Raw genomic sequence first — 24,480 nt, 5'->3', positions numbered from 1 at the left:
CTTTGTTTGCATGCTCAATGCATGCAGTCACTCAGGTTTACAGTGATAGGCACAGGGACAAAGACAAAGACAAGGATAGGGATAGACACAGAGGCAGAGACAAGGACACGGACAAGGGGAGGTATAGTGAGAGGGATAGGTGCAGGAATAGGGATAGAGATGAAGACAGGAATACCAAATGGAATGATAAAAAACATGACCACCATGATACTTATGATAAGACTTCTAAAGATCATCACAGGAACCATGACATAAATAATGAGTATTGGGATGGTGATACAAGCTTGAAGAATGGGGAGAGTAGAGTTTTTTTATGTGTACTGTGGCAGGGTTTCTAGGGTCATCGATAATGGCTACTTTGTACATCTCTCTGGCGTTCATGAATGAAAATAAGATATTGTCCATGTTTCTCAAATTGCTTGGATGTAGATCAGGGCAAGATCTCCTCTCCATGGAAAGGAACAATTTGGATGAAGAGTCAAGACCTGTTAGCTCCAATCATATATTCTACTTGTTGTAGCTATTGTAGACCTACTTACTAGAGTTGATATGGTATAAGATGTTATCATATAATCTAGTAAATGTATTGTACTTGTTGTAGCTGTTGTAAAAGTTGGTCTCCATGCATTTAGCCACCCACAAGATTCCACCTCAAATTTTACTGATTGGCGTTTGTAGAGAGCTAAGCAAGGGATCTAGTAAAGAAAAGAAATAGCAAGTGGTATTGTGATCATGAAACAAATTAAGATGGTGATGGTGATGAGGAGGACCAAGTTTTGTGAACTTTCTTGCAATAGAAACCAAATGTTTCCAAGATACCTATATAGTTTTGTACGATAGGTAACCCAACTTTTCTTTTTAATGCACTATTGCATGTTACATCCTTCAAATTTACCTTGAATAAGCATAATTTTCCTTGAGTATGTTAGTTTCATGCTACATCCTTGAAGATTTCTATAGCATAGAGGACCCTTATTTCTTTTTTCCTTTTTTAAAATAGTGTAGATGGAAGAACTCCAAAAACTTGGTGCCATCATTCGAGATTCCAACCATTATTATCATTATTAAGACATCCTTTTACACAATCCCACTTCACCATGTGGCTCACTTATGTTCAGTGGTTTGTCAATAAAAGAAATATGTTTAACAGTTTGTCAGTTGCAAGGTACTCCAAATACAGGTGTGCCAAGAAGGTGCTGGACTGTTTTAGATTATGTAATTTGTAGGCATGCCTATAGATCCTCCCACATATATTCTTTTCTTGAATCTTGTAGCACCTTAGCAGCTGTCAAAACATGCCATGACAATAGAGGTCAGGGAAATTCTAGACAATGATTTTTTTGTGGATACTATGTTGATAGACATGTATCAAAAATATGGCTTGATAGAAAAAGCTTGTGGAGTGTTTAGAAATATTCCTTTCCAAGGTGTTGTGACCTGGACAACAATGATTAAGACCTATGGTGAAAATCAGGAGGATGAAATATTTAAACATTGCTTTGAGCACATAACACAACGAAGTGTTAAGATAGATTCCATTACATACTTGTGTGTTTGTTGCATGCGTCCATGCTAGCTTAGTTCCCTTGGGTGAAGTACTTCAAGCTAATGCATAAAGACCATAGCATGACACCTACTCTAGATCACTTTGCTTGTATGGTTGACCTTTTGGCAGCATCTAGGTAACTTATTGAGGCATGGAAAGCTGTCGTAGCCATGGAGTAATTGTTTAGCCACTAATTTTAGGGTTTCTAGTAATCCATGGTAAAGACTCCTTAAACCAGCCCCAAAAGCACATCCATGCTATTTTATTATTATTAAACGGCTTGTTTTGGTAGTAGATTACATCTCAAATACTCTATAAATAGGAGTCTATTTATAGAGTATTTATTTATTTTAGCTAGCTATCATTCATCCCTCTAATGCCCACTACTGGCCTCACTCCTTTGGGAGGACATTACCAGTTTGTGGAGTTTTTTTAAAGTACTATCCTATTGTCCACAAATATTGCAGTGCTAGGTGACCTGAGTACTGACCTTGTTACCAACTATCCTATTGATATTCTGAGTATACAGTTATTGCTGGTTGGTTTGGAACACTCTTGAGATGTTGCATGCCTATTTAATTGTTGCCTAGTTAATTCATGGTCTACCTACTACCTCTAGCACTCTCAACATTTGCAATTAATGCATTAGCTTGGAGCTATTGTACGTGTTTGTTGTCAAGACAAGCTGCCCTACTAGTCGCATGCTTGTTGGAGGACATATGGCTATTGAGGCCATCAAATACCAATTCAACAATTCGTAGGATGAATATATATATTATTCTCAATGCAACAAACACACTATGTAGGGTGAATATTAAACATTGAACTCTCATGTCTTGAGGACCAAGGCAAAGAGTATGATTTGAAGAGTGTGTCATACTTTGACGGATCCCAAAACGCACCAAAAAATCTCCAGAGATGTCGCGCAACAGTAAACACAGCTCAAGAAGGTTAGATCAATGCCTGATGGAGCAGTTGAGGCTAAAAATAGCAAACATAACAGTGGCTGATGAGTTGATAGCCTCGCAATGATGCAAATGAGTAAAATGTAGTAGATTAGGTGATGTGGCAAATAGGTGTTGATGCAACTAGTTCACGATCAATTCTACGATAAAACTAGTATTTTGTATTTATTACATAAGGGTCTCTTAAATTCTTGTATTAAAAAAATAAACTTATAGAAAGGGATTTATAAATTATGTTAAAAAATACAAAAGGGTCAAAAAAATATCACAAAAAAGGTCACATAGGGATATATAAAACATGCCATGAACGCACGTGATATATAGGATTTGTATAGAGTGACCCCCCTAGACTCAGATGGTCTGACTCTGAAATTCAAACCAAGAATTAAACCACCCATATCCGATTCACGGAATCTGACCAACAAGACAGAACATAAAAATAGTGACAAATCACCTAGCCTCTTACTAGAATCAGCTGAATCAGATCCCAAAACCCAGTACATAAATGACTCGGCTTATAGAAGCCGAGAATGCAGGAAATTGTGACTTACAGCCTAAGCAACCTCTAATAGCCTAGTTGAGAGTCCAACCCCACTTAGAGCTAAAACCAACTCATAAACCCCAATTCCACCTTGACCAAGCATAGAAGAGCAGTAAAGATCCTAGAAAATTCTTAGGAACAGCCAGAGAATGAGCTTAGAGCCACATTAAGATGTGAACAAAAAGGGGAGTAGTGTGAGCTTTATTTTCCATTCTACATTTGCACCCCACATTGATTTTATTACTTGAAGTGCACTAAAAAGACAGAAGCCTGATTTCACATAGTGCATGGAAAAGAGCACCACACACACTAAGTGAAATTAAATTGAGGAATGTTTGTAAATAATAAGTAACTCATTCAAACTTAACAAACTAAATGAACCCACTAGTAGGAGAAGACCTTGAAACTTAGATGAGAAATCGAGAACCCCAAGTGGTAGGACCAAGAGGAAGACACAACATAGGAGCTAGAGGAATCGAAGGTCTAACATCATTGCAGGCATGAATCTACCCAATTTAATCAATCTCATCAACACCCTGGTGGAACAAGAGACTGCAGATATGGTAAAGATCAGCTCAAACCATAGACACAAGGAAGAGCCTGATCTGGGGTATTTCTCAGAGGAAATCCAAGAGATGGTGAGCAAGTATGACTCGCAAACCCAGATGGACCACCATAGTAGGCCATTCGAGGATATCATAGTGGATCTTGAAGAGGAGAGGAGACTAGCACAAGAAGCTTTGCAAGGCATATTGGCATATAATCAAGAACAACAAGTTAGAAGCTTGCAACAAAACTTAGAAATGCGGGAGATCTTGTGGGTATTAGCCTTGGTAAATAGAAATTGATCATGACCTAACACTATGTGTGTGTGTGTGTGCTAACACAAAAGATATTAACATTTTGCATTGGGTGTTTCAACAAACTTCTATATTTGAGGTAATTAATGCTCAACAAGTGGGGAAAGAATGTTAGAGGCTTTAGACAATATAAAGTGGGGTGGCACATGGTAGTAGATTCAAATACATAAAATTATATGTATAATATATCAAAAGGTGCAACTTCTAAGAGTCCTTGCATTTACCATATGGCCATGGCTAGAGAGTTCAATGCTGCTAGTTGGAATAAGGTGCTTGATAGACACACCAAATACTCAAAATTTCAACAAGAAATTCTAGATATACCTTTATCGAACATCCACATGTGCACATTGTGTGCTTTGTGTGGAATAGTAGATAAAATTATGCACTTCTACATTGGATTTACATGGAAACTACAATCTCAAAAGACAAAGGATGATGCTTCAAGGCTATTGAGAAGGTTTTATCAGACATCAGTTTTCACAAGGGAAATGTTGTAATTGAAAGAGATCCTTGGAGATCCAAAAATGAGAAAAGTGTTCCTAAAAAACCCTTAAGAGGGGGGTTAAGGCCAAACGGCTTTTCAGCTTTCATGGAAACCATGAAAAAAAGGAACTCCGTGATAGATTCTTCTTGCATTCATTACAACCACTAAAAAGTGCTATACAATGCAATCAAAGATTATGGGGATAATGGAAGAGCAAGGAGCATGAAGGCTGAAGTCTAGGAGGCATTAGACATAGCGTTCATATATTGTGATAAAACATCTTGATCCATGGAGGACCTTCTAGGCTTCAAAAATACTCTCAATAAATTTAAGACCTCCATAAAGGCAACCTGGAGAGCATATCACATGCACTATATAGTAAGGAATATCATATTAGGTTTATATGTCGTTCCATTACCAAGAAAAGATTTTATCAATTTGGTCCGCTCAAGGATGAAGAAGTTCCATTATCAAGAAAGCACCATGTACTTCAGACATACAAGACATAGTGGTGAGGCACAAAGGCAAATAGTCTATTGGAAGTTTTTTAGTGGTTTTACATAGTAATTTTTCACATAACAAGAGCAAAAGAAGTAAAAATAATGTGTCAAAACTTGGACATAGCCCTTGCATTATTACAACAAAAGAGACAATAAGCTTATAATAATTCATGTATGAACGAGAAGTTTTTACAATGGCTAACATCTAGAAAGAGACAAGGTCAAAAATGGGGGCTAAAGAGTAGATAATACAAGCTTTTATTTCTCTCTATGTTCCCTTGAAGAGGATGATTTCATCCTCTTTCTTGGCATTTTGACCTTATTCTTAGAGGTTGGCATAAAAGCTGCATGGGCATTGATGGCCGAAAAAAATTTGCCAAAATATTTTTGGTCTGAAGCTATCCGTACTGTTGTCTATATTATGAATAGAACTCCCACAATTACAGTTCATGGGATGATCCCCAAAGAATGATTCACATGTAAGAAGCTTGATGTGTCACACTTAAAAGTGTTTGATTGTATATTGCATATGTTTATGAGTTCGGAGTGAGCAGGGATGTTATTTTTTATGAGATAGCTTTCTCTATTATTTACTTTTCCTACTTATGTGTAATTTTATATAGGAAATTGATAGGGAATTTCCTTTTTTTTCTTTCCTATGTAGAAAAAATTTTCCACTATGTTTCACTACATATGGTAATTTTCCTACATAGAAAAGTTCTTATGTGATTCTAATTTTTCTCTAACTTGAAAATATTGCATTTTTTGTAGTTAACATATTCCAACTAATGTGCATTTCTAAGTAGAAAATTATATAGCAAATTTTCAATCAAACAATTATATAGAGTATGTTTAGTTAATTTAAAATAGGACATAATACACATCTAATAGATTATAATTAAAAATTCACTATAAAGGATGTTTTTTCCTATGTCAAGAAAAAGCTTGTATACAAACAATTTTATTTTAAAAGATTATTCAAACAATCTACATGAGGCCATAATGTAGTGATACTATATTCTTACTCGAGTTAATCCCTAATGGCCAATGAAATGGTAAATAGAGGCGCCGAATTGTACATTATCCCAACATACAATAGGGAGACTAAAAAAGTAAATAGATCGTACATAGCAATTGTCAGAGAGAGAACCAGGGAGAGAGAAAGAGGAGAGAGAAGACTGCAGAAGAGAGAGAAAGATTGCAGGAAAAGAGAGAATAAGAGTGACGAGGAGAGAGAAAGACTAGATTTAGAGAGAGAAAGACAAGAAAGAAGGGGAAGCCATAGAAGCTGTGAGCAAGAAGGGAGAGAAAGACTGTAATTGTATTAATGTGTCAAAAAGATGTGAAAAATTACATATTCTCTCCTTTTATACCAATGTCAGTGTGACATGGCATAATATCAACATTATTAACACTTATTTGTCATTCCCAGCTTCTTACAATCCATCCCTTCCCAAAAGTTTTTGTCCTAGAAAACAAACCTAGAACCAACTAGAAAGGAGATGGATAGAATAGAGTACTACTCTATTTTACAGCTTTACAAATGGGAAATGAATGAAAAATGACCATTACAAGAGCTGAATTTGAAGAACGGAAGTAAGGCCCAACTATATACATGATTTGAAAAACTTCAGAAGCAAATGGAGCCATAAAGTCTTCAACAAATAGTCCTAGAACAAAGTAGACAGCTTGCTGAATAAACAGTCCATGCTGGACCAAATCTGCCATAACTTTTGATAGAAGTGTCCAAATGGGATGTACCATATATCAAAATGAAGCTCTTGAAGAGTACTTTAAGCCCATATAGATAACTTAATTCTGAAAATTAGATACGATAAAAACTGTTCTAAAACAACGTGCTGTCTTGAACTAGTATGCATCATTACTAGCTCCATAAGCAATAGGCTTCAGCCACCAATGTCTCCCTCAAGTATGGATACTCATCCAATATAGAATCAGGTCTCCAAGAAGCCTCTTTAAATGGAAAACCTCTCCATTTGATCAAATATTCCACAATAGAATGTGATCAAAGCTTCTTTTCGCGCTGACCTATAACAGCCTCTGGGATGTACTGAACAAGACCATCTTCATCAATAGGTGGCAGCTCATTAACTATATCCACTGGATCACCATAATAGGGCTTGAGCTGACTAATATGGAAGACGTTATGAATCTTTGTAGAAGAGGGAAGCTCTAGTTTGTATGCCAAATCTCCAATCCGCTTAAGGATCCTGTAAGGGCCATAAAACCTGTGGGCAAGCTTATTACTGGATCCATCTTTTAACGTAGAGTACTTGGATTTGGGCACCTTCAACAAAACCAGCTCTCCTTCTTGGAACTCTAAAGGCCTCCTCTTCTCATCAACATACATCTTCATTTGATCTTGAGCCTTCCTTAGATTCACCTTGCATTGCTGAAGAAGGGTCTGCATTCTTTCCAACTCCTCCTTCCCATGAGGATTGATCTTTTCATTAAAGATGACTGTGGGTAAGGGCACCTTGTAACCGTACAAAGCCTCAAAGGGTGAAACTCCTATGCTCGCATGAGTGGAATTATTGTAAGCAAACTCAGCCAGGTGTAACTAAGAATCCCATGAGGTTTGGACATCATAGCAAAAATGGCGAAGATAATTCTCCAACCATTTATTAACTCTCTCTGTCTGTCCATCAGTTTGGGGATGATAAGCCGTTGATGGAGCCAACTTAGTGTCCATAGATGTAAATACCGCTTGCCAGAAGTTACTCATAAACTTTGAGTCCCTATCATGGACAATCACCTGTGGTAATCCATGTGGTCTAAAAATATGCTCCATAAACTGGTTGGCCACTTGAGAAGCAGTAAATTGAATTTTTGTTGGGATAAAATGAGCTGCTTTGGTAAGTCTATCAACCACCACATAAATACTATTCCACCCCTTCTTAGTAGTAGGTAAGCCAATGATAAAGTCCATAGTAATATGAGTCCATTTACCCGTAGGAATAGGCAATGGCTGTAACAAACCTCCTGGCTTATGAGTGCTATCCTTATTTTGCTGACAAGGCATACACTTCATAATGAAGTCCTTGACATCTTTCCACAGTCCTTTCCAATAAAAGCTTTTGCTGATCCTCTCATGTCTTGAAAACTCCCAAATGTCCAGCTAAAGGTGAAGAATGTAACTCCTCCATAATTTTCCACTTAAAAGAAGAAGTAGAGGGAATAACAATCTTGCCTTTCCACCAAATAAGACCATTTTTAAGCTGGTAATGCGAGTTTTCTTCCATAAGACCTTGCTGTAATTTATGAAAGATTTGTTTGAATTCCTCATCTAAAAGATAGGCCTCCTATAGTTCTTCAATCCAATCACTATGTAATTCTGTCATGGCTCACACTTTGCAAGCCCACATACGAGAAAGAGAATCGGCCACTATGTTATATTTGCCCCTTGTATGAGTGATGTCAAAGTCATAATTCTGTAATGTAGCTACCCAGCGACGTTGCTTTGAAGTGAGATTTGACTAAGGAAATACTTGAGTACCCGATGATCACTATGTACTCTGAATCGGCTGCCATATAAGTAATGGTGCCACTTCTTGATTGCATGCAGGATAGCCAACATCTCCTGGTCATAAACATTCATTGCCATCTCCTTATCTGTAAGCTTACGGCTCTCAAATGCAATTATTCCATGCTCCTGAAGCAAAAGGGTCCCAATGCCACGGTCACTAGCATCACACTGTATAGTAAACTCTTTGGAGAAATCCGGGCATACTAAGATAGGAGCAGAAGTAAGTAGTTCCTTTAACTGGTTGAAGCTGCTATCTGAAAAAGCATCCCAAAAGAAAGCCTCCTTCTTCAACCTATCAGTAAAAGGAGCTGCAATGGCCGCATAATGCTTTATAAATCGGCGATAGAATGAAGATAGACCAAGGAATCCTCTAAGAGAGGTAGTAGTAGTAGTAGGCGTTGGCCAATCTCTTATGCATTGCACCTTCTTGGGATCAGCCTGTATTCCTTTTTCACTGACTATATGTCCCAAGTATTCTAGTTCAGTCTACATGAAAGAGCACTTCTTCTCCTTAGCAAAAAGCCTATGATGTCTCAACACATCAAAAACCCTCCTCATATGTGCCAAGTGATCCTGTAAAGTCTTGCTATAGATCAAAATGTCATCAAAGAACACCAAGACAAACTGAAAGAGGAAAGGTTGCAAGATCTTATTCATCAGGCTTTGGAAGGTAGCTGGAGCGTTTGAAAGCCCAAATGGAATCACCAGGAAACGATAGAGCCGGTGATCAGTCCTAAAAGCAATCTTGACTTCATCACCCTCTCGCATGCAAATCTCATGATACCCTGATCTCAAATCAATCTTCGTGAAGAATCGAGCCCCCTTAAGCTCATCAAGCAAATCATCAATCCTGGGTATAGGATACCTATTCTTCACTGTTATCTTATTGTGATCCCTGTAGTCAATGCACATTCTGAAAGATCCATCTTTCTTTTTGACTAATAGGACTGGAAATGCATAAGGTGAAGAACTTGGTTCAATGAATCCCATTTCAAGAAGCTCTTTGATTTGCTTGGCTACTTCCTCTCGTTCACATTTTGATAATCTATAAGGTGGCTTATTGATTGTCTTTGAGTTGGGCTCCAAATCAATGGGGTGATCCACCGCTCTCTTAGGAGGCAATGAAGTAGGTACTTCAAACAAATGTCTATACTCCTCAAGAAGAGCTGTCAAGGCTGGATGGTTTGTTGAATTATTGGGCTGATCTTGTGTTTCTTTGTTCAAATGCAAAATAAATATTTGTGAGCGCTTCTTGTATTCTCTTTTGAGTTGTTGAATGGTGATAAGCTAAAAATCAGATCTACTAGGAATTCCCTGTAAATGGATGAGCCGTCCATTGGAGATAAACTCCATATATAACTGTGAGAAATCCATAGTGATCCTGCCTAATGTCATCAACCAATTACAACCAAGTACAATATCTATGGGCCCCATTTCCAGAGTGATCAGGTTTACTTTGGCTTCAAAATTTTCAGCCAACTGCAAAGAAACCTATGGCAAATTTGTGTGCTGATTTCCTCTTCACCATTAGCCACTTGTACTCTAATGGGCTGCTGTAAGTTTGTGGGAACACAATTTAACTTGTCCATGATGGACTTATTGACAAAACTATGAGTACTGCCACTATCTATCAAGATGAACACTGGCTTTCCACATATGCTTCCCTTCATACGAAGTGTATTAGGGCTCTTAGATCCCGTCCAAGCATCCATAGAAATAGAACAATTTGTGGCAGCAAGCGACTCATCACAAGATCCACCAGGGTCAAACGGAGCATTTCCACCTGGATCAAAAGGAAAAGAGTCGGCTGGATCATAAAAGTATTCATGTCCAACGTCCTCCTCAAGATCTTCATTTTCAGCATTGATTGCCATTGCATTAGCTTCATCTATGTCATCTTCAAAGTCCTCAAAAACTAGCGTACTCTGAAGCTTTGGCTTGACATTTTTGTATACACACTTTGAAGCATGATTAGGTGTATACTTTTCTCCACACTTGAAGCATAAGCCCTTGTCCTTCCTTTCCTTGTAAAGATCCATGGGAATAGATTTGGGATTTGTATTACCTGAAGTGGACTTAGGCTTGTTGTCACCCTGTTTAAATTCAACCTTTGGATTGTTTGTTGTCCTGAAATTACTTTGAGACCTAGAAGCATTAAATGGAGGATAAGTTGGTACCCGTAAGCTCCCATTAGGCACATGATTGCTGCCATAAATGTTACCAACTTGTCCCTGCTTTAAAATAGTCCTTGGTTGTCCATAACTAGGCTGAAATGAAGACTCTTTCCTATACTTTCTTGCATAGCGCTCCGCAAGCTCAATAGCCTTGAAAAGTGAAGTAGGATTTTGCGCCATAACATCAGGTGACAAAGATGGCTCCAAACCATACATAAACTTGTGAAGCTTAGCCTCATCACTTATGCTTTCAACATACATGGTCAAGTTGAGAAATTGGTTTGTATACTCTCTTACACTTAGGCCCCTTTGTTCCAAACCATTCCATCTCCGTGCTAACTTCTCTTTCTCAAGAGGCGAAACAAAGACTTCAGCCATAAGTGCCTTGAAAGCTTCCCAATTCTCTACAATTATATTCTCTTTCTTGATATACCTCCACCAAGTATGGGCAAATCCTTCTAGATGCAAGGAAGCAAAGTGAATCTTCATATCATCAATTTTAGGGTATATATCAAAGTAGGACTCCATCTTAGAGGTTCATTCCTCTAAGTCTGATGGTGAAGATGACTGGCCATTAAATTTGGCTAAAAAAATTTTGTCCTTAAACTCTCTTTCATGAAAGGGTTGCTATCCCTAAATTGGCTGATCAGAATTATCAAGCACAGAACCTCCAAATTGAGACTGAAATCTTCCAACATGTGGCTGAGAATTACTATGTAATCTTCATGTTGGTAAACTACCCTTGGAATTTTGAGTATGCAATCCAAAAGCTTGAGTATTGGCCCCATTCAAACTGCCCAAATAGTCATCATGCCTTTGTGAAGCTTCTCCTACTTCATATTGACTATTTGGAATGCCTCTTCTTCCAATAATCCCATTTCCATGACCATTTTGGTTAGATGGCTGAAGTGGGACTGAAGGGCCACTGTTTGAACAAGCCTTCTCATTAACTTCTTTTGATGCCATTTGCATCTATATGAATTTAGAGATTTTTTCCATGATTTGTTTGTTGGATTCTACCAACTTATCAATAGAAGCCTTGGTCTGATCAGTAGATAGAACCATCTGCTCCATTCTTGACAAGATGGCCTCATGTCGTTCCCTATGTCTTTGCTCATGGGCACACAAAGTATCGTTGAGTAAACTGACTTCTCCTTGTTGTTGAAGCTCTTTAGGGTTCTCTTGAAGTATGTTATCCATCATGGAATCCCTGATTTGCTGAGCATAATCCTCCTGGACCTTATTTTTGCCTTTATATCCTGCCATATTAGTGCAATCCTGTAGTACCCCCTATCAGAAAAACGGCTATAACTTTGGCTAGGAAACTCCGATTTCAGAACTTTTTTGTGTAAATTGAAGCTAAGAATGCCCTCTTCAAGATGAGCTATAGCACGCTATAACAGGTTTAGGACAGAAAATTCTGTAGCTAGATTTTAGAGTCTGAACTGTCCAGTCCTACACCCTGTCTAGACCTATAAGTGCCATGTTTTGACCCTGTAATGCAAGATAGTAACCCCAAATGGTTACCAAACCCTGCAAAAGGGTATATAGGACCTGTGGGTACCCTGTAGTAACTGCACATGTGCTTCAGCAATGAATGGTGTACCTGTAACCACCTGTAAATACCCTGTAAGTGACCTGTTAATTCCATGTTTTACCCTGTTTTGGTCCTGTAGGTACTTGAGTCCTTGGAAAGTCTTGAATCTTCAATCCTCCACTCGTTGTACCTGTGTGAGGGATAAAATGGCATGACAGGGTCCCTACACGAGCTCTGAATCACCGGGAGGTGGGCAAAGTTCCCCCCGGGTCGGTTGGTTGCACCCCTTCGGGATCTTCGATAGTGAGGGAGGGTCACCTCTCTTTTGTCCCACTATCTCCCCTGGCATCCACCTTTTTCCTCGGTGGGAATATCAACATTGCAAAGGCTAGTGTTCTAAGCAATCAGCATGATATGCATTTCTAAAATATTCATTTAGCCTTTCATGAAATGCAATTGAATGAGATTAGAAAAATTGGGATAGGAGAAGGGTCTTACCAATGCAATTCAGTGACTCATTGATTGCTAGTACTTACCCTTTTACAATATTTCAACTTGGGCAAAAGAAATTCAGCCAATCAATTGGATTAGAGTAAACAAATTCATCAATCAATGGATTCAGTCAATAGGATTCAAGTATTATGCTGAAATTTCATATTGAAGCCTCTAATTCACGGGTTGGAGCTAATATGCATAAAGCAAGCATTGCATTCATGAATAGATGGATTCAAGCAAAGATTGGCTGAGAATTTGATGAATTATATTCAATTCTTTAATCTCTCAATCAATTGGATTAAGCTCAGCAATTGGATTAATGAGAGAGATTAAGAATTAAAGAAGAGTACCTTTGACATGGCTGAAGATGACTTGATCAATCTCATATGCTTGATAGAGCCCCCGATTGTCCAATGTTGGTAAAATAATCCATAAGGCTTGGTTATTCGGTGCTTGAGAACAATCTTGGAGCCTCAAATGCTTGAAATTGAAGCATTAAACTCGTTTCCCCCAAATTTTTGCTCCATAGAAGCTCTTGATCTTAAATCTTTAACCATTCCGTGCTTAATCCTTGCAATTTGTTGAAGAATCCTTGCTGAGATGATTCCATGGGCTAAAAGGATGAAGAATCTTCAAGAAATTGTTAAGAAATGAAAGCTTGGGCTGAAGCTTTCATGGCTGACCATGGACTATTCATGTAGGGTTTCAAGAGAGTGAAAAGATGAGGAATATAGCCCTATTTTGGAGTAAACACACTAGGAAGTTGAAGAAATCACTGCCAAGGATCATTTAGAAGCACCATGGCTGAAGATTGACTGAGGAGAGATGAAGAACAGGCTGGAAAAAATCAGCGCAAATTTCGGGTTGTTGTCCAGTCCACATGGCAGCTCCTACAGGCCACAAAATGGTGCTCTACCTGTTGCATTTGATGTCTAGAGTGCCATTATGCAGGCCATTGTTGATGGAGAGCAAGGATCAGTGAGAAAAGAAGAGATCTCAGCCAGCAAACTCCATGGAAGCTTGGGCAGAGTTTGAAGAAAGAGGAAAGGAAGACCTCTTTTGAAAAGTAATTGTAGTTTAGTCTCTAACTAAGCTCGGTTAACCATCCTTTACCCTAGTTACCTCCATTTTTGCATGAAATTTGATGACGTCCAGCCATTTAAGCCTTTATCCGCCATATCTGACCTTGGATATCTCCAAATGTAGTCTCTTGCTAACTGTAGATGTCTTGCAGCACTCCACTAGTCACTGTCCTGTACCATTTTTGTCTAAAATTGATTTTAAAATAGGAAAATGGGACTGAAAATGGGAGAAAATAATGGATCAAAGACTCAAGCTCTGATACCACTTGTCAGAGAGAGAACCAGGGAGAGAGAAAGAGGAGAGAGAAGACTGTAGAAGAGAGAGAATAAGAGTGACGAGGAGAGAGAAAGATTAGATTTAGAGAGAGAAAGACAAGAAAGAAGGAGAAGCCATAGAAGCTGTGAGCAAGAAGGGAGAGAAAGATTGTAATTGTATTAATGTGTCAAAAAGATGTGAAAATTTACATCTTCTCTCCTTTTATACCAATGTCAGTGTGACATGGCATAATATCAACATTATTAACACTTATTTGTCATTCCCAGCTTCTTACAATTAACAATATGCCAAGCATTTACATTGAGCCCAACTTGCATCAACTTAATTGGGAGACAAAGGAACAATCCCACATCTTTAGGTGCATCTACTAGTGTTGCAAATAAAGTCAAATGAAAAAAGAAAGTATTAGATGATAATGATGCATTTTCTAGTGATTTGAGATTTGATGGAGATTTAAGTGGTTAAGAGATTTTGGATTATGAGCTTGGTATTTCTTCAGTTAAGACACCAGGTGTATAAAGAGCACATGGTAAAGTAAAGGCTCCAATAAGTGATCCAGTGGTATGCAAGTCTAGCAAGGTCAAATATCTGATTAAAAGATTTGGTTTTGAAGGTTATACAACCCACCATTATGCTTATATGATAAATGTGGTTGAGGATGTTGAGTCCACTTGGTTTGAGGATATTAATGGTCATGCTCATTGGGATGCAACAATGGAAGAGGAAATGACTATATTAGAAGCCAATAAGACTCAAAATTTAGTATCATTGCCTAAGAGTAAGAAAGCTATTGGTTTTAAGTTGGTATATAAAATTAAGCATAATGTAGATGACTCTATTAGTAGGTATAAGATTAGGTTGGTTACAAAAGGCTATCCTCAAACATATGACGTAAATTATGAAGAGACATTTAGTTGAGTTGCTAAGATGGCAACTATTAGATATGCGATTTCTTTGGCAATAGCCAAATATTGGAGTTTGTAGAGAAAATGGATATAAAGAATAAATTCCTGCATGGTGAATTGCAAGAAGAGGTATATATAGAGCAGCAAGTAGTTATGAGGATGTAGAGCATTTCACCTATTAGTATAGGTTAAACGAGGTGCTCTGTGGCCTCACAATCTCGAAGAGTATCTTGTCAACATTGAATTTTATGTTTTTGATGTTGATCACTCACTTTATGTGAGAAAGGAAGGCACAGGTTTGGTTATTAGTGACTTGATTATTACATGTAATAGTAAGACCATCGAATCATAGAAGTCAAGGACCATTTGAAGAAGAAGTTTGAGATGAAGGATTTAGGTAAGGAAAATTGTACGGACTATTGTAGCATTGGCTACATCTAAAGGCTGAAATATTTATCAAATGGACATTAAAAATGCCTTTAAATGGTGATTTGGAAGAAGAGATTTATATGGATCAACCAAAGGGCTATGTGCATCCCAACAATGTGCCGTATGTATGCATATTGAAGAAAGCATTATATGGCTTGAAGCAAGCCCCGTGAGCCTAGAATGTTAGGACTACTTCCTACTTGCAGACACTTGGATTTCAGCTAAGAAAAGCTGATCACATCCTATTCACTAGGAAAACAGATACGATATGTGATTTTGGTGCTCTAGTTGTCCAAGTATGGTATGAAAGCATGTAAGCCTCTTTCAGTGCCATTGCAGTAAAATGTGAAGTTGAGTCCTAATATTTTAGATGAGATAGCAGACTCTACTGTGTTCACAAGGATAGTAAGAAGCCTAATTTACATGACTATCACAAGGCCATACTTGAGTTATATTGTTGGCCTTGTTAGTCACTTTATATAGATGCCTACAAAGCCTCATTTGAATGTAGTTAGATACATATTGAGGTATGTGAAGTTCACTTTGTACTATGTAATTAAGGTTGCCTCTTCAATGAAAATTTACACAAAGACTAGCAAGAAATGTTGAAAACCATAGCTTTCCATTTCTTAATTCAAGATGTCTTACAACCAAGAATTTACAAGAGATGTTGAAGCTGTGGAAGCTTGAGAATCATTTGATGATAATTGCTATAAGGAACTCACCCCTTACAATGGTAGGGAAGGAAATACCTTCAAGCTCCAAGAAGTGGAGATGTGAAAAATGATTAATAAAGATGATTTACATTGGCACCCTCTTGTCTTTTATACTCCAGTTTAAAATAGCCTAATTTCTTAACTAAGGTAGCATCAAAATTGCTTTATTACATATTATGGACCTTTTAATGAGATAGGTAAGGATATACATGTGTTTGTATACACGTGGGTTAGTAGCATGTCTAATAGAAGATCTACCACAATAGATTCATGTTTTTCCTTTTGATAGTGTAGCAATTACATAGAGCCTCAAGGGGGTCACTCATGAATATAAGTATATATAACGTGAGTTCAAAATAAGGGGTATTTAAAACACCATTTTTATACATTTTTTACATACAGAAGGGTGTCATATAAAGCAGTTACTAACAGATTGAATAGAAAAGGGTTGTGTTTTATTCAAGAAAAATTCACAAATTAGGATATTTGTAAATAGGCCATGAACACATGTTATATACACAGCAATTAATCATGATGCAACCAACGTACAAATAAATTTTCATTTAATAAGAATATAATTATCATCATAAACTATCAAAAATCCTTCATTTTCTTCAAAAAAATGGTCATATCGTATTTTTGCGAAACCCGAGACGCCTTGAATGACTGCATAACTAGCAGATGGAGCCTCCATTGCTCTCAATCCAATGTTGTACATCAATCTCCAGCATCTCCATCAATCTCCATCACCATTTTCCTTCATGCTCCCTCTCGGTTCCTCCTTCAAGATGGTGCACATGAACAGCACATAGAGAGGAGAGAGAGGGAGGAGAGAGAGACTAGATTCTGATCTCTTCATCCAGACAACCATATCTAGCGCGAAGATTGGTGATAGAATCAGGAAAGAGTGAGTAATTGATGGCCAGTCTCTGTTGCATGGGTTGCTCACAGCCCAAGATCGAGTTTTGTGTCATGAAAAGTGAAGTGCTTAGAAGATTCTTCCTTGTCTTAAAGATATAAAAATGGTCACTCATTATCTTCAAACCAAAGTGTCTCAAATATCATGTTGGTGTATGCATCATGCTATATCTAGTGAGGTGATACACAATTATCTTTAAACCAAAGTATCTTGAATATCATGTGATGTATGAATCATGCTATATGTGGTGAGATACTTCATCTATTGAGCTCTAAAATTATTGCCTAGTGAGATAATCCATAATTATCTTCAAACCAAAGTGTCTCCAACATCATGTGGTGTATGCATCATGCTATTATGGTGAGATAACTCATCTACCCTACCTCTTGTAACATTTAGAGATTCCAATCCTACCCTACCTCTTCCTTTCCATGTTATTTGGCATGTTCACTTGATGATCCATCAAGGCTCCGTTCAACATTGATCCTTTTATCATTGGGGCAAGAATGCATAGAATAGGACAATGTTACCATATCTATTTTGTGGCTGTGCAAAATCTACATATGGTTTAGAACTATTGGATGGTCTTTTTAGAACTTTTAGAATCTCTTACTTAGACTCTAGTGGGCATTGGTTAGCTACCATATGTAGGGAGTTGTTTGCTTATATCTTGCTTTATACTTGAGGAGTCTTCTTTGCATTTTCTTCAAGGCACATGTAGTCTATGTGTAGGACTTGAGCATCCATGGGTCTAACATCTTATGGACTTCTTTGTGCCCTTGTAGTCTCTTGTTGTTGCAATAGCATTTATTAATTTTGAAGAGGGTGTGTTAGGAATATGTATTCTACTCTATAAAGTGTTATTGTGATTTCACTTATGACCCTCTTGTTATAGCTCATCAATGTGAGTCTTGTCCTCTTAGGTCTCATCCTCTTAAGTCTTGTCCTCTCGGGCCTCATTCGACTTGTAGCCTATACAAAGAAAACCGTATTTGGTGCACCCTGCATATTGTGTGCTAAAATCATCATTTACTCACTCTTGGTTGGTCCTTCACTCAGAGATCCAACTTGTTGTGAGTGTCCATGATTTAGAACCATTTGATGGTCTTCTTGGAGCTTTGAGAAATGCTTAGACTCTCCTGTACATTAGTGAGCTACCACATGTGGGGAGTTGTATCTTTATCCCATGATTTCTACTTAGGGAGTCTTCTTTCTGTTTTCTTCAAGGCACGTCTATTATTTATGAAGCATCCATGGTCCTAGCATCTTTTAGACTACTTTCCACCATTGAGATATCTTCTTACTATAGCATTTAGTGAGTATCAAGATGGCATGTTAGATATATGTATGGTGCTCTATAAAGTGCTACTGTGGTTTCTATGGTGACCCTCTTATTATATCTCATACTCTTATTATATCAAGATGGCATGTTATAAATATGTATGATGCCCTATAAAGTGCTATTGTGGTTTCTCTTGTGACCCTCTTATTATTTCTCATATTCTTAAGTCTTTTCCTCTTGTGGTTCTCCTTCTCTTGAGTCTCATACCATTTGTAGCATACACAAAGGCAACCCTATTTGGCATCTTGCATATTGTATGCTAAAATCATTTTTAAACTCACTCTTGGTTGGTGTTTCACTCTTGGATCCTCTTCTTGTGAGTGTTCATGGTTTATAACTATTGGATGCTTTACTTGGAGCTTTGAGAAACTCTTACTTAGACCATCATGTACATTGGTGAACTACACATGTGGGGAGTTGTTTCTTTAACCCTTGCTTCATACTTGAGAAGTCTTCTTTGTGCCCTCCTCAAGGCACATCTAGTCTATGTATAGTACTCAAGCATCCATGATTCTACCATGTTGTTGATATCTTTTTTACCATTGAAATTTCTTGTTACTATAGCATTTATTGAGTATGAAGAGGGTGTGTTAAAAATATATATGGTGCTTTATAAAATTCTATTGTGTTTCTCTCATGACCCTCTTATTATATCTCATATTCTTTAGTCCTGTCCTCTTGGGTCTTGTCCTCTTGAGACTCATCCGTTTAGGCCCCATCCCACTCGTAGCCTACACAAAAGAAACCCTATTTGGCACACCACACATTGTGCATAAAAATCATTGTTCACTCACTGTTGATTGGTGCTCCACTCTTGGATCCAACACGTGTTGTGAGCATTCTTGGTGTCTCACTTCAAGATAGCTATTGTGTGATCTCTATCTTTATTAAGTTCCTTTATATTTTTCTTCCATTAATATTTTTAATAATTTACATTGGCCTCTAAAATCTAATTTATGGGATTAAAGGAAATTAAGTCGATGCCTTTGTAGTTAATTAATTTCTAGTACTCCCAAATATCAAAGGACATGGACCAAAATGTATACACCTTGAGAAACCACCCCATTTTCCTAGGGATTCTTCATGTGAGGTTGAAAGAGAGGGTTCTTTTTATTTATTTTGGAAATGCACATGCATGAGAAATGTATGGAAGAAGCTGCACTAATGGCATACTATAATTGATTCCTAGTTTTTATAAATATCAAACTAGGTTAGAAGGTGGTCAAAATTAAGTTATTGATCAATTATAGTTGATTTCATTGGGATTGATGCACTAAGAAATAATGTTTAGAGGACTAAGAATAAGAATTTTGCAAAAGTTCATAAAAAAGGGATGAGAAGTAAATTCATACCAAGTGGCCATGAAATAAATAAAATAGACCCATGGACCCAAGTTTCATCCCTAGGGGGGTAGTTTATGGCTCTTAGGATACTCTATATCTACATTAAGCATGCATCCTACTTGACGTGTCTTTTAAATCATGCTCTTGACTTGTCAAAAGGTTGATGTGCTATCACATGGTCCATTACACATGAGGGACTTTATATTAATATTGGTATACATTCTAGATTAAGACATACAAGGTTGCATCCTTGAGGATGATGGGACATTAGAGTCGATATTGAATGGCTCTCCTAGCCATGATAATATAGTGAATAAGTTTTAGGCTTTGGGACTTTTTAGGAATTTAGGTCATGGCACTATGACTAGCTTATGGGATCTTGCTTTATAAAGGGTTCCATGGCACTTGGGATTGTTATCTTGGATTAGTTATATATTTGGATTCTTAATTTCTTTTGAGAGCTAGCTAGCTATAGCTAGATGCAACCTTCAGCCTTTCGGCTTATGTTAAAGATACCTTATAGCCCTTGCAAATAGGTAAAATGTGTCTCCTACTAGAGTAAATTTAAGGGCTAAAGACTTTATCATATATAGTACCTAAGAAAAGTAACTAATAATATTAACTTTAATGTGTAACTAAGAATATGAACTTTAATGTGAGACTAGTTATCATTGTGCAACTAAGAATATTAGCTTTAGTGTGTAACTATTAGTCATGCAAAATCTTATTAAAAACATAATATTAGTCATATTCCAATAATCTAGCCATATAGATGTAATACAATGTAAGATAATACAAACTTTCGACCATAAATATACATAGAGACAATGAAAATAACACAGATTATGGAAGTAATGTATATTTGATGGGACCTCAAATGGACTAACACTGGGTATGGCACTAGCCGAACCTCATGCTCATAATAGACAGACACACCCACACGGCCTCGCGGGTCAGGAGTGTCTATCTATTGCTAAAGGATGAATTGTCCTAAAGCCTAATCTATGTATTTATAGTTTTGTAGTCCAACGTTTTCCTTTCTATAAACTCCACAGAGGGAGAACCCATACATATTCGCAATACCATGATAATCACATACATGGGAGGCAACCTCTCGGTGGAATCACCGCAGCCCCACTACAGCTCTCCTACATTGTAGGGATCGGCCCCTTAATACATTGCTCAACATATAAAACAAATGAACAAACTCCACTCTTTCACTTCGAAAGTATTCCAGGAGATACCATGTGTCCTTACCAAATAATTCCTCAAAAAACGAACATCTATCCTATGGCTTAGGATGCCTTTCAACACTCAAGCATGGGTCATTGTCATTGAAAACATGTGTTGTGCATCCAGTCCTTTTTATTCTAATACCATGGTTAACATGCACATGCAAAAGTGAACGATCCTAAAGTGCTCAAACACAAATTTCAATCAGGAACGTGTTGTGCACAACCAGGCTTTCCAATGCTCATTCACTAACGTGTTACGACGATATAAGGATAGCACCGAGACAACACCCGTGCTACTATCCTCTTAATTAAAATACCACGAACTCTATGTCATGATATGCATTATAAAATCAGAACAAATCATCACGCAAATCACACCATTCAAACATCCCAACCCCCTACATTTAGGTATTGCTTTCGTTGCATAGGTGTAGAGGTTCATTTTGTCATGTTTTGATGTATGAAAAGCGGTAAATTACAAACTGTGACAAAGAGATAGGGCAAAACCTCATGCTTTTCCACTACCACACATCCATAAACAATCATTATATTTTTCCTTATTTTTGTGAGGCGTTTTTCTATTTTTCCACTTATTTTCTCTATTTTCTTGATTTTTTTGTCAATAAATATGTTTTTTTGTAATTTTTCTTGTTCCCATCACTTTAGCATAGTAACATTCAATTTATCTTCCATTTCCCCCCCATGGGAACACCTTTCACCCACCCGAAACGGAAAAACTACCATTTTATCACTAAAAAACCGCATTTCGGGTTTACGGTATTTAAATAGAGCATGTAAATCATTGCAAAATCAAAATTTTCTAATACACAATAACTAATCATGATACAACCAGCACACAAATAATTTTTCATCCAATAAGAAACATAATTATCATCATAAACTATCAAAAATCCTTCATTTTCTTCATAAAAATGGTCATACCGTGTTTTTACGAAGCCCGAGAGGCCTTGAATGATTGCATAACTAGCAGATGGAGCCTCCATTTCTCTCAATCCAATGTTGTACATCAATCTTTAGCATATCCATCAATCTCCATCACCATTTTCCTTCATGCTTCCTCCGGCTTCCTCCTTCAAGATGGTGCACATGAATAGCCCATAGAGAGGAGAGAGAGGGAGGAGAGGGAGACTAGATTCTGATCTCTTCATCCAGACAGCCATATCTTGCGCGAAGACCGGCGATAGAATCAGGAAAGAGGGAGTAATTGATGGCCGGTCTCTGTTGCATGGGTTGCTCACAGCCCAAGATCGAGTTTGGGGGGGGGGGGGGGGGGGAAATGGCAAAATTTGCGTGTGCTGTTGCAGGCCGCCATATCCACGCCATCTTGGAAAAAAATGAGAGGGGAGGGGGGGGGAGGGGGGGCGCAAGGTCCCAAAGGGCACCCCCCTTTGGTCTAAACTTTTGTCCACCTTTTCAAATCTTGGCCCATTTTTTGCCTCTTCTGCGTTCGGGCTCTGTTTAAGCCTCTGAAAAATCTTGCGTGTCCGTCTTGGCATCCGGCACTGAGACTGACAGCTCCCATCATCCCGTGGGGCAGTCAAAAAAATTATCAAAAATCCACATGTGTCGCTCGGACGCCTTTTAAAAGTCGTCTTTCACTTGGTGCTTAAAATCATCCTAGCTGCAGCCGCCGCCTTCGATGTCGAATTTTTTTCCCCTAAATTCTGGATTTTTTGGCAAATTTTAGGCACATTCCGCTCTCAAAACTCCACTCTCAGTGGCGACCATGGGATAGGGCGACTCAGCCCGTCAAATCCCACAACAGATCTGCACAAAACAACTAAAGGAAGAATCAAGCTGATACAAAATAGACACATACTAAACCACAGCGCAATGCTCACCCTACCCCCTAACAAAACCATTAAGGCATGAAATCCACAAGGAGTAGGCCTAGCATACTCTGATAGAAGGTCCGAAGCTAGTCACTAACTGACTGCTCCAACACGGCCAAACTAAAAAGAACTATCAAAGAGGTCGCCCGAAGTGGTGGTCTGAACTACCTACCTAACTAAGGACAACACAACTAGGAGCTCCTACTAGGCGAGGACTCCTATAGCCTAATCAAGAAGTATTTTCTTTTAGCACATTTCTTCTTTTAGGTTTTTTGTTTTCCATACGCGGGAGTGTAGAAAGGAGGGAGTTGAGCATAGTGACCCAAGGAGAACAGGGCATCAACCTCAGGTCTTGTCTCGGTACCCAAGAACCTACCAAGCCCTCGCAAGGTGACACTTAATCCTTTTCTGACGCTCACTTTTATTTTCGCTCCAACCTTCCTTACTTTCTTATTTTCCACCGAGACGCCACCCCTAGGAAGACAAGGCATCGGCCCCGGGTCTGACTCGTCCCCAGTAACCTACTAGGCCTTTGCAAGGCGATGATCAACTGCTGATAGATTTTCCTTTCTTTTCTTTTCTACTTTTATAGGGGTTAGAACCCCTTTTTACACACCTTTGTATATATTTATTTTCTTTGAGATATTCAGGGTTCTATCATCATCATTTTTCTTTGGTAGGCTTCTCTAACTGCCTCACGATTAACAAGAACTCCTAGAATGACTGTCTAGCAAGCTAGCAGAGCAAGATCACTAGGACTGCCTTCTGAAACAGGTCTTTCGATGCTTGGCAATGTATTTATAGGAGGCAACTACTACTCAGACCTCCCTTAGACATACCTAACCTAAACCTGGGACTTCATGCCTTGGACTTCGGTCCCCAACAAGAAAAGAAAATCCCCGACAAGTACACAGACAGATATAGCATAAAAACACGATACTCGTAAAGGAGAGATATCACCTGGATAGGGCCATAAGAAGTCTCCACCGACATAGGCTCCTTCCAAGCTCTTCTTTAAATGTGTCTAGCATAGAACTAAAACAAGAAACCATTAACTACACCTGTACTAAACAGACAACTGGCCCTCTTGGCCTAATGAAATAAAGCATTTCACTACAAAAACTGATTGGCCCTCTTGGCCTAACGAGATCAAACAGAATAGCACCTACACATCCCTCCCCGAAATAGTACAGATATACAATAATATGCTCCTGTCCAAGGAGAAAAAATAGGGCTCACAGCCCTAAACTAAATGCATAAGATTATGACCCATCCCTCCTACATATATAGCAAGAGGCATATGCATAACATGTTGTCTAATTAGCCTATGGGTCCAGGATAACAACGGTAGATGGGTCTCAGCTACTCTTTGCATCACCTATATCAACCATTACCATCCATATATTGCATGCTCTGATAACATTCCCACAAGCGACCGGGTCTTGTCTCATTATTGATAAGAATATCCAAACTAGGACCACAGTTGAAGAAAAGGTCTTCTTCATAAGCAAGGTTTGCCAGTGAATCCGCAAACTGATTCCAGTAATGTGGAATCAGCTGAAGAGACACTCTCTCAAACTCCTCATGTAGGGTCATGGAAGTTTGATGATACATACAAAGAATGGGATTCCGCACTGTGTATATCCCATCTAGCTGATTCAAGATCAACTGGGAATCCCCTTTTACTAACAACTGTCGAATACCACCTTGCTTGGCAATATGCAATC

The sequence above is a fragment of the Lygodium microphyllum genome, chromosome 22, assembly GCF_053477565.2.
Source record: "Lygodium microphyllum isolate KBCC chromosome 22, Lygodium_microphyllum_v1.1.10, whole genome shotgun sequence".
NCBI classification, from domain to species: Eukaryota; Viridiplantae; Streptophyta; class Polypodiopsida; order Schizaeales; family Lygodiaceae; genus Lygodium; species Lygodium microphyllum.
Note: the sequence above shows the minus strand (reverse complement) of the source record.